The following is an 11,787-nucleotide window of genomic DNA, read 5'->3' on the forward strand; positions in this document are numbered from 1 at the left end:
TTTTTAAGTCCTGATTTGCTGCTTACATCACTATCATGGCACATAGAACAGCGCGTCTGTCACGATTTTTTTCCCCACCATAAGTTGAGAGGTGCATTTGACAAAATGTCAGCTCCTTAGAAAACAAAGTTAGATGTCCATTCATTTCACTTCACAGCAACATTTGGTGGCTTAGTCATGGCAAGGTTTTGGTGTGCTTTGTAAACTGTTTTGATTGCAATCAAGGCCTTTTTGTCGGAAAAAGGACAAAACTACCCCGAATGGGATAATGACAAATGGCTGTGTAAGCTCGTGTTTCTAACTGACATCACCGCTCACCTAAACAAACTCAACCTCTGTCTCCAGGTTGCAGGGCAAACAGTTCTGGATCTTTATGAAGCCTAGAAGGCATTTGTTGTAAAACTAGCAGTTTTTTCTTGTGATATTCAAACTTTGACTTTCTTCTACTTCCAACACATAAAAGAGCTAGCGACACGTTGCACTGTCAGTGTCGATGAGGTTGGAATGTACACGAAAGAACTGGAATCAGAATTTTCTGATGATTTCAAGATTTCCAGCGATTTGGCCCAATGCTTTCTTTTCTTTCTAATTAAATCTGAAAAGTTCAACGAAAGCTACTTGGATTTGTCTGTATTTCAGTGGATGGGTGTTATTTTCAAAATGCAGCTCATTCAATTAAAAAAGCTCAGAATTGTGGGCATCAAAGTTTGGAGATCTGCAGAGTGCACTTAAAGCTACCGAGAGAGATCAGGGGCCTCTATTCTGACCTGCTGGACGTCCCTGTCAGTGAAATTTAACTGTTTGAAGAAAATTGCGTTTGCAATGCTTTCAGCATTTGGATCCACATACCTGTGTGAACAGGTATTTTCACACATGAAATCTGTCCTCTGTCCCTCTCGGAGCCGGTTAACAACTGATCACTCAGAAGCCTGTGTGCAGCTTAAACTATCCAAATATGTGCCAGACATTGGAAAACTCAGCAAGGAAAAGCAAGGGCAAGGATCACACTAAACTGATAAGATTCTCATTTTAATTAAATTTTAAATGAAGCTTCTTAAACATTTTAAAAACCTTATTTACTTTACATACAACAATAGTTTAGTTGTATATTATAGAGAGAGACCTTCTAAAAACGTTAAAATGTATTACTGTCACGTGAAACCTTAAATTAGAGTGAATAAATGAAGACTTGGCACACTACTTCTGAAAGGTTGCCGACCCCTGCTGTAGGGGCAGATTCATACCCATGGATGTGAATCTGAACCCACTCCAAAACATGAAGTTTTTTTTATTTGAGGTTTTAGTTTTGGCACGTGTGACATGAACATAAAAAGCTTCTGAAGTACTGTAAACATCACTAATAATATTGTAGTTAGCTTCACTAGCTACAGTACATGTACAATTTCAAAAGGCTCCCAAGTAGTACTGGTAATGTGACAGTAGAAGATTACTCAAGGAGAAAGTTAGGAAGATATGGGGCAATGGAAAGTCAGCAAGAGCAATTAAAGACCTCACTGAATACTCTCAGGGTGTATTGATAAATAGGTGTTAGCTAAATGCCATCTGAACTTGAGTTCAGTAAGCAGAGAAAGTAAAAGAACTACAGTGACTCAAAGGCAACAAATCTTCTCCAGACAAAATTAATCCAAGGCTGTCACAGGTGGGTAGGGAGGAAATTTGGAAACCACTTTGAGTCTGTCAAACTGGAAACAAACAAGTTGTATTATGAATACAGGGCTTCACAAAAAGTAAGCCAGAGCAGGTCCATCAGCTTTCAGTCTCTCCTAGTACACGTTGATACTGCTAAGGAGAAATAACATATGAACTGATAGAGAATACTTTGCCAACAAGATCTATGGCTACCTGTAAACAAACAGACTCGAGTGAGCAATAGACAGACTATGAAAGGATGTTCCCTAATGTATACAATAACTGGAGTCACATACAGCATATGAGGGTTTGTGATCACATACTGTTCAACAGGGAAAGAACTTAAAGGTGATCTGCAAAAGGGAGTGGGGTGAGGGACGGGAAAATGTGTCCTTTCCCCTTCTCAATGATGTATAAACAAGGCCTGAATAGTGTTTTTAAAGGTGTGTTTTAGCTTGTTTTCTTATCTTTAGAAATATTAAGACTATGAACTCTGACCTGCCTTAGTTTTGCTGGACCTCTTTTTGGAGGTCATAGAGATGTGGTGTGTGAGCAAGTTAGGAGAGTCTCCCCAGGGTCCTGAGCAGGAAGCATGGTGTGTACCAAGACATGTAGGGATGGAAACACTGATGGAGTTGCGGGGAGCAAAAGAACACAGAAATTCATGAATACTTTTGGGGAGACAGGAAAAGAGTATTTTCCCCAGGTTATGTTGCAGGCGTCACTGACTGAGATGGTAAAGTTTTGAGGATGCCCTTTGTTAAAATTTTAGTAGTCCATCACTATCTGAAACAGTGAACAGCAATCGGTTATCCTCTTGATTAATCAGGTTTCACATGCCGGGCAACTCTGTCATAAGCCTAGTTCTCCAGTCCAGGAGTGAGTTAGTTAGGTGAGGTGAGTTTTGGTTTGGTTAAAGGAAATATTTGGACTCCCTCAAGCTCCACTCATACATGACACCAAAAGGTCACCTTGCTTAAACTAGCATGAATAGTCCTTCATAATACAATCATCCCTCTTTTTTGTGTACGCAATAGGTAATATAAATTTTCAACATTGTTATCGTTAGCTTTCACGTCCACTCTCATAAAGATGAATGAAGCCATTCGTACTTGTCAGAGCTGCAGTTTCAGGATTTCAGTATGCTCTGTTTTAATCTTGACTAGAATTTAAAGGTATGATGATAGATCATGTTAGCTAACTTGCTCTTAGAAGTTGTAAGGCCATATCTAAGCTAGGCAAGAACAGGTGTCTTACAACCTTATGGTTCACGTCCACTAACTACTTTGAGGTAAAACTACAACTTGATCTGTCTATGCTGGGATTTTATGGTGTGTTTAGCTGTTTTGTTGATGAGCTATCTCATTGTAAATCTGGTGGACTCTTTTCCTAGTGTAGACATGACCTAAAACTCTAGTAAAGACAAGGCAAGTTTTATTTTGGCATGTACTAAACTGGTTGAGTTAAAACCTACTGGGGAGTTTAGGACTTTAACCTAAACAGCTTAGCACATGCTAAAGTGACTTACCTTGTCTTGACTAGAGTTTTAAAATATATTCATTAGACTAAGCTAGCTCACATGGTCTCACCTCACATCTTCAGATCCTGGTTAGCCCAAAGCCACAAATATCACTGTACTGGTTTATAGATAACCTTCAAGATGTGAACTATCTTTACAGCCACAGAGGCTAGAGACTTTGTTTAAAATGAATGGTTAGATTCCGGACTGCAAGGTGAAAGCCAGATAAAACAGTAGCTGCAAGGGGGACCAATTTTCCCCTTGCTCCAGTTGTACGTTGAGTCAGAAAAAATAAGAGTAGAGAAGATCTGAATTTCCAAAGTGAAAAGACCAAGCAGATATCCATCTCCACCTTCTTTTTGTTGTGGTAATAGGAGGGAAAGGCCCCTTCCGGCCTTTTAGCTACATCATAAAGAATACTTTCTTTTTTTTTAAAAAAGAACAAATAAAATTTTTCCTTTGCTGGTCACCTTTAAAAGAGGTCCAGAGACATTGCTGTGGCCTGGCAGACAACTCTGTTTCGGAGTTTAGCCAGGGACAAGAAGTGGGAACCCATCGGGCCAAAGTCCTCCCTGTCATGGTTCTAAACAGAAAAGTGAACAGGAAGTACAGGGGGAAGGGCTGCCTTCATGGTGTCAGGGACAGGAGCTCTGTTGCCAACTGTCAGTAAATATATTGAAAAGTATTTAAAAAAAAAACATGTGAAAAGTGACTGTCAGTAAAATCCATAAAAAAAGTGACACTGAAAACAGCAGGCTATTCCAGGAGCATTTTCCTCCCATATTCAAGCATCATCCTCTGTATTTTCAGCAGTGAACTTAATGAAGACTGATATCAGCAACAAACTGTCAGCTCCCATGCTAGAGAGATTATTCATTCAGTGAAATAGGCCAGGGAAAAGAAATAACCCAAGAAATGGTGGAGCCTGTAAATATTGACAGGTACAAGCAAAAAAACACAAGCTGGGCAAAGCAAAAATGGCTTAAGAGCTGCAATTTTCCAGGCTATTTATAAATGTTGTTAAAAATCTACATTTACCTGTTTTTTGTGGCTCTGAAGTGAGCACAGGGATTAAGTAAAAATCCATTTAAAAAAATGTTTGAATGTGGATATTGTTGGTAACTATTTCCCTAGAGGTAAAGATCTGTAGTTATGAGTGTGACGGGTTGGATCACAGAAACCCCCTTGGGAACTGCCAACTGATGTGCCAAGACTACTTCTGCCTCTGCTTTCCCTGCCAGCTTGGGACTCCAGCACCCTGTCTTGTTGAGCCAGACACGCCAGTCTGCTTCAACACAGACCCAGGGTCTGAACAACGTGCCCCAAAGCTGCAGACTTAAATGAAAGCGGCTTAGAGAAGTGTTCCTGTCTAACACTCAAGTGCCAACTCCCATTGGGGTCTAAACCCCAAATAAATCCGTTTTACCCTCTATAAAACTCATAAATTGTTCACCCTCTATAACACTGGTAGAGAGAGATGCACAGCAGCTTCCCTCCCCCACCCCCGGTATTAATACATACTCTGGATTAATTAATAAGTAAAAAATGATTTTTATTAAATACAGAAAGTAGGATTTAAGTGGTTCCAAGTAGTAACAGACAGAACAAAGTGAATTACCAAGTAAAATAAAATAAAACATGCAAATCTAAGCCTAATACAGTAATAAAACTGAATACAAATAAAATCTCACCCTGAGAGATGTTTCAATAAGTTTCTTTCACAGACTGGATGCCTTCCTAGTCTAGGCACAATCCTTTCCCCGGTACAGCCCTTGTTCCAGTTCAGGTGTTAGCTAGGGGATTTCTCATGATGGCCGCCTCTTTTGTTCTGTTCCACCCTCTTATATATCTTTTGCATAAGGTGAGAATCCTTTGTCCCAATCTGGGTTCTGTGGCAAATTGCCAGCACTACGATGGGTCTTGCACTTTCTCTTCTGGGGGGGGTGGGTGGTCCAGAGTGCCATTTCTTGCCCCTGAACTGGGATATTAACTGCCCCACTAGTGTCCTAGAGGAGGGGAGTGGAGAGGGAGGGACCCGGGCCCACCCTCTACTCCGGGTCCCAGCCCAGGGGCCCTAGGGATAGTGGTAAACCACTTGGACTAGTGTTTCCTTCCCCTGGGCTACTTCTCTCTCCTGCCCGTCAGCTTATGGGGGCTTCCTGCCCTCCCTCTGCACAAGCCAGGTGTCCCTTTACCTAGGGTCTTGGTCTTCTTAGGCCACCGCAGCACTTCTCCAAACTGTTCTCTGCTCCAATACCAATCCTCTCTGCTCCAACATCTCCACTTGTCTGATTAAAGCAGGGGTTTTTTATCAGGTGACTGGCTTTAGGTGCTCTAATTGGCTTCAGGTGCTTTAATTAATCTATAGCAAACTTTCTTCCCTCTACAGGGAATAAGGCTCCCTTCTAACCCTCTCCTGCTGCCCTCTGGCCATGCTGGATCACAGTTCCCACCCCCTCTTTCTCAATGGAAAAGCACCCGGTTAAAGATGGATCCCAGTTCAGGTGTGATCACATGTCACTGTAAAACTTCATTACCCACTTGCCAGCACACAGGTATACAGGAAGTCTTACAAGTAAAACAGAGCCATCTACAGTCAATTGTCCTGGTTAATGGGAGCCATCAAGATTCCAAACCACCATTAATGGCCCACACTTTACATAATTACAATAGGCCCTCAGAGTTATATTTCATATTTCTAGTTTCTGATACAAGAGTGATACATTTATACAAATAGGATGACCACACTCCGGAGATTATAAGCTTTGTAATGATACCTTACAAGAGACCTTTTGCATAAAGTATATTTTAGTTACATTGTATTCACACTCAGCATACTTTCATAAAATCATATAGAGTGCAATGTCACAATGAAGTGATCCTACTTCCCTCTCGTTGGGATCAGAGACAGGAATGGTACCTTTCCCCTTTGGGGGACGTAGGAACTTCCATTGGTGATGGTCAAAGAAAGAGAAAGGGAGAGGTTATAGGACAAGAGAGGGAGGTGAGGAGCTCATTTGCACGAACACACTTTCTCCAGAATCGGAGGTTTTTTATTTTAGGCCCTAAACATGCAGATTGCTTAACCACCACCATCTGTGTGCCTCGGTCAGCAGTGGGTACTTTTAGCTGGCCTCAACCTTCATGGTAGAATTGGGTATGAGACTGAAACTGTGCTATAGTATCCTTGCTTAAGGGTCATTCCTGGATTTTTACGAGAACAACATCCCTCAGGTGCATTTGACTAGAAGGTGCCTGTGTGTCTAGGAGAAATGAATAGGGGAACCACTTTGAAGTGGCAACAAAGAATCCTGTGGCACCTTATAGACTAACAGACGTTTTGCAGCATGAGCTTTCGTGGGTGAATACCCACTTCTTCGGATGCAAGAGTGAAGCCACTTTGAAGTGGCTTCACTCTTGTTTTATTTTAATGGGAGAACCCAGATGGTGATATGGGGCTAGCTTTTGTTCACTTCAGGGTTTAGGATGGTTTATCTAATGAAATGGTTTGGGTCCATATTGCCTGAGAGTCTCACTCTTTTCTCAAGCCATGACCAATGGAGGTGCTCAAGCTAGACTCCCTTGATAGAGAAGAGAAGGGGTTACTGGCAGAGGTTTTTTTTTCTGAGAGCCCCTCAACCCTGAACATGCTCTCCATTCCCTTTGTGATCTGGTGATTTTGACCTTCAGGACACACTACAAGGCTCTGCTGGTTTCTTTTGGCAGCCATTTGAGGAGGGACTGGAATGAGGGGATGTGTTCATTTATTACTTACTGGATCATAATGAGTTAGAGTGGGACTGAACAATGATTATATGGGTGGTTACTTTAGTAGTGAATTTTAGTGGTTCACTGCAACTTTATAATCAAGTTGTTTTAGTTATTGGAAGGGATGTTGAGAGCGTTCTGAGAATGTAGGTTTTAAAATCTAAATAAATAATGTGATGGAGCAAGGCCGGATGGCTACAGGAAAGTATTGAGGAGCAGGTATGTTAGCTCCAGGCTACGCAAATCCCTAGTACCATGGGAACCAAAATGGCAGTTGCTCCAGGCTAATCAAGGCACCTGGGGCCAATTAAGAACTTTCTAGAAGGCACCGGAGAGAGCTACATTGATTGGAGCACCTGCAGCCAATCAGGACAGGCTAATCAAGGCACCTGGTATAAAAAGGGGAGCTCACTCCAGTCTGGGGAGGAGGAGCCAGAGGAAAGAAGTGTGCATGAGGAGCTGGGAACAAGAGACACAAGGAACTAAGAACTGAGAGGGGGTACTACTGGAGGATTGAGGAAAACACTATACAATCAAGCAGCATCAGACACCAGGAGGATCCTGTGGTGAGGATAAAGAAGGTGTTTGAAGGAGGCTATGGGGAAGTAGCCCAGGGAGCTGTAGCGGTCAAGCAGCGGTTACAAGTAGCACTATAGAGACTGCTGCAATTCACAGGGCCCTGGGCTGGAACCCGGAGTAGAGAGTGGGCCCGGGTTCCCCCCGAACCCCGCTACTCCTAATCAGACATAGGAGTAGTTGATCCAGTCTATGGGTTTCATCCAAGGGGAAAACCACTGAGGGGAAGAAATCGGCCAATAAGCGCAGGACCTACTAGAGGAGAGGAGGAACTTTGCCACAATAAATATCTCTAGATAACTCAGTGAAATTAGTAAAAGGGTAGGGTGTAGTTATCCCTGATCAGTTAGGGAAGCTACAGAGCTGAGTTGGGCATGGAGGAAATTTAAAAAAAAAAAAGTTCATTCAAAACAGACCCCAATGAGCATGTTTTTATCCCAAGAGCAATCAGTGTGAAGAATGTGACCTACCAGATGGAGTTGCTATGGGAGAAGTCATGTAAGGTTATTTGGAAACAACAACGGTAACAAAACATGATTAAGTGTAATTTTGATAGAATGAAGGCATTAGAAAGAGAGAACCCCAGTGGGCCAGTTTGCTCCCCCCCCAGTCCCAATATTTCATCTGCTTTCAGCAGATCCCTGGAGAAAGCTGACACAGTACTATAAAATGTCAGGGCAAAAGTAGCTAAGAGTTATTGTACCTTCTACTGTACAAAGGAGATTATATGTGCCAGCAACACACCTTCCACCTTACCTGGCTGGCTAGTGAGTAGGGCTGTTGTGTGTCTAGGTTGTACGTTCAAATCAACACCCATGATGATAGTAAATGAAAGTTGTTATAATCTGAAGGTCTCATTCCTGTTCCTAGTGGACAGGTGTCCACATCACAAAAACTGCCACCATCACTGATACCAATTATCAGGAGTTTCAGCAGAGAGGCCAAGGATTGACTGGGCATGGAGGCTGAATTCCCATCTCACCTCTAGCAATAAATGGACATAAATTAAGTTTTCATCCACTTTAATGCTCCTTTGGTAGTGTAAATGGGTCTTGGTGTAAATGAGAATCAGGCCCTTTGTGTGGATAAATTAAAGTTTTCAGGCTTGTGGGAAGTTTATTTTTAAGGATGGAGAGAGAGATGCAGGCTTTCAAAATCTGCCAGATGTTTGGCTTGTTGTTTTGCAGCATTTCCTACTATACCATGTGATATCTGAGTCCAGGATTGGCAGGGCTCTAGGAGTGTGAATGATGGTATAGGTGTTGCACTTTCTATGCAGGCAAAGGTGACAGTGTGAGGAATAGAGGGTAGAAAATGTGGCAATCTGTGGGGAGCTTTAAATTCTTTAATAACAGGGTCTTCCATGTGGGCTTGGCTAGATATCAAGTAAATATTTTATAGTCTGAGTTCATCCTCTGGCTTTTCCCTCCATGTGATGTAATGCTTATTGTGAGTGTGATATTTATTACACACTCTTCTGCAGTTGGTGCATGCAGCAATATTCAGCCTTAAAACATTTGGAAACAGTTTCTTGATCTTATTTGCACTTTTTTATGATCTGTAACAGCAGAAGGTCAACTGTGTTCTTCTTTCCTTTCCCCTCCTACCTCTTTCTCTCTTCTCCTCCCTTCTCCCACCAGTTTGTCAAACTGTCTTGCCTTTATCTCACCAGACAGACTTCACAAATAAGCGCAGGGTGATTTATGCCCAGATAACTTCTGCTTTTAAATTCTGAGCTAAGAAAAGCAATTCTGTAAACTTAGCATTTGTGGAGGCGTGTGGGGGAAACCCGCCCATTACTGCACACAGCATCTGCAGGTGTTATCTCAGCAGAGATATTGAGATGGGTGGATGGACAGAGGATCCTTTTCAGTGTTGTCAAAAGATTTCTCCCTCTTCTTCTGCTTGTTTCTTCCGTCTTCCCTTCCCTCCGGTTGTGGTACCTGTGGGGCAGCCTATTCAAACCCTCTGAATTTCTCTGTTCTTTGTAAAGTAAATGCTGAAGAACCTGAGTTATGTCAGGAGACGAGGTCAGCTAAAGTGGCTACAGTTTGGCATTGTGCAAATGCTACCACCTCAGCCGTTAGAGGAGCAGAATCCTGCTAAAAGTGTATTGCTGACTGGTAATAAATCAGCAGAGGAATATGAAGTGTGTGTGTCATTTGAATCATAGGGGAACAGACAAAGAGGCTGAACTTTCAACTGGGTAGTTGTTACTTTGTGTGTGGAGCATGCTTTCAGAAGTCTTAAAAGAGCAACACTCCGATTTGGAAACTGCAGAACCCAACCTACCAAAAAAGAAAATCAACCTTCTGCTGGTGGCATCTGACTCAAATGATGAAAATGAACATGTATCGGTCCGCACTGCTTTGGATGGTTTTTGAGCAGAATTTTGGCTGAAGCATGAAGGGACGTATGAATCTCTAGCACGTGTGGCACGTAAATATCTTGCGATGCTGGGTACCACAGTGCCATGCAAATGCCTGTTCTCACTTTCAGGTGACATTGTAAACAAGAAGCTGACATCATTATCTACTGCAAATGTTAACAAACTTGTTTGTCTGAGTGATTGGCTGAACAAGAAGTAGGACTGAGTGGACTGGTAGGCTCTGAAGTTTTACATTGTTTTGTTTTTTAATGCAGTTATTTTTTGTACATAATTCTACATTTGCAAGTTCAACTTTCATGATAAAGAGATTGCACTACAGTAGCTGTATTAGGTGAATTGAAAAATACTATTTCTTTTTCTGTAGTTTTTTACAATGCAAATATTTGTAATAAAAAATAAATATAAAGTGAGCACTGTACACTTTGTATTCTGTGTTGTAATTGAAATGAATATATTTGAAAATGTAGAAAACCTCCAAAATATTTAAATAAATGGTATTCTATTATTGTTTAGCAGCGCAGTTAATTTTTTTAAATCACTTGACAGCCCTACTTACTATTCCTTCACTTTAACAAATGATACAGCTTCTTCCTTGGCACACTTCTTTCAGTTCCAAAGGACCCCTAAGTACTGGAATTTGATATTTACCTCAGAAAAGGTATCTGTGCTCTGCCAAAGGAGAAGAACCTTCTGCAGTTATTACAGTATTTTATTACAAAATTCCTTGCCACTGTAGTAAAAGGGTTGAAGGGAGTATTCTAGATGATTGTTAAGTTATGAACCTAATGCGCTGATTGCAGCAGAGAACACACTAATAGTTTAAACACTTCCTCCTCCTCAAAATTCCCTCACCTCTTTATTTTATTTTATTTTATTTATTTATTTATTTTGCAATAGATAATTACCTTTTGCTGTTGAATTTTCATGTTCCGATTCTAGCAGTGTAATATAGATGTAGTGGCCCATACAGGAATGCTGGTAAGAGCCTGTTCTTTATTTTCTATACCTGGGCACATGAAAAGGGACAGGGTTATAAAAGGTTATATCTCTGTTACATAGCAGGAGGCAGTATCTGTTACAGGAGTGCTCTATGTCTGTATATATGTAGTTAAATAAGGGTATGTCTACACTACGAAATGAGGTTGAATTTATAGAAGTCGACTTTTTAAGAAGCGATTTTATACAGTCGATTGTGTATGTCCCCACTAAATGCATTAAGTCAGCAGAGTGCGTCCACAGTACCGAGGTTAGCACTGACTTTTGGAGCATTGCACTGTGGGTAGCTATCCCACAGTTCCTGCAGTCTCTGCCACCCATTGGAATTCTGGGTTGAGCTCCCAATGCCTGATGGGGCAAAAACATTGTCACGGGTGGTTTTGGGTACAAGTCATCAGTCACCCCTCCCTCCGTGAAAGCAACAGCAGACAACCTTTTTACGCCTTTTTTTCATGTGGGCACCATACTGCTTTCAGCAGACGGTGCAGTAGGACTGCTAACAGTCATCATCGAACGACTGCTTCCGCTGCCACTCTGCTCTCCTGCTCTTGTCTCGATTGATGGAGAAATTCACTATGTTGGCTGTCATGGGCTCCCGCTTCCGCTGCAACTCTGCTCTCTTGCTCTCATGAATCCACCCCGCGGCTCCTGTCTTGTTCTCTATAAAGATTTATTCTCGTGGCATCTCTCTATAAATATCTATTCTTGTGGCATCTGTTGTCAGCCACCACTTCCACTGCAACTCTGCTCTCCTGCAGACGCCATACCACAGCAAGCATGGAGCCTGCTCAGATCACCATGGCAGTTATGAGCATTGTAAACACCTCGCGCATTATCCTGCAGTATGTTCAGAACCAGAACCTGCAAAAGTTGGTGAGGAGGCGACGGC

The sequence above is a fragment of the Mauremys reevesii genome, linkage group 2, assembly GCF_016161935.1.
Source record: "Mauremys reevesii isolate NIE-2019 linkage group 2, ASM1616193v1, whole genome shotgun sequence".
Classification (NCBI taxonomy): domain Eukaryota; kingdom Metazoa; phylum Chordata; order Testudines; family Geoemydidae; genus Mauremys; species Mauremys reevesii.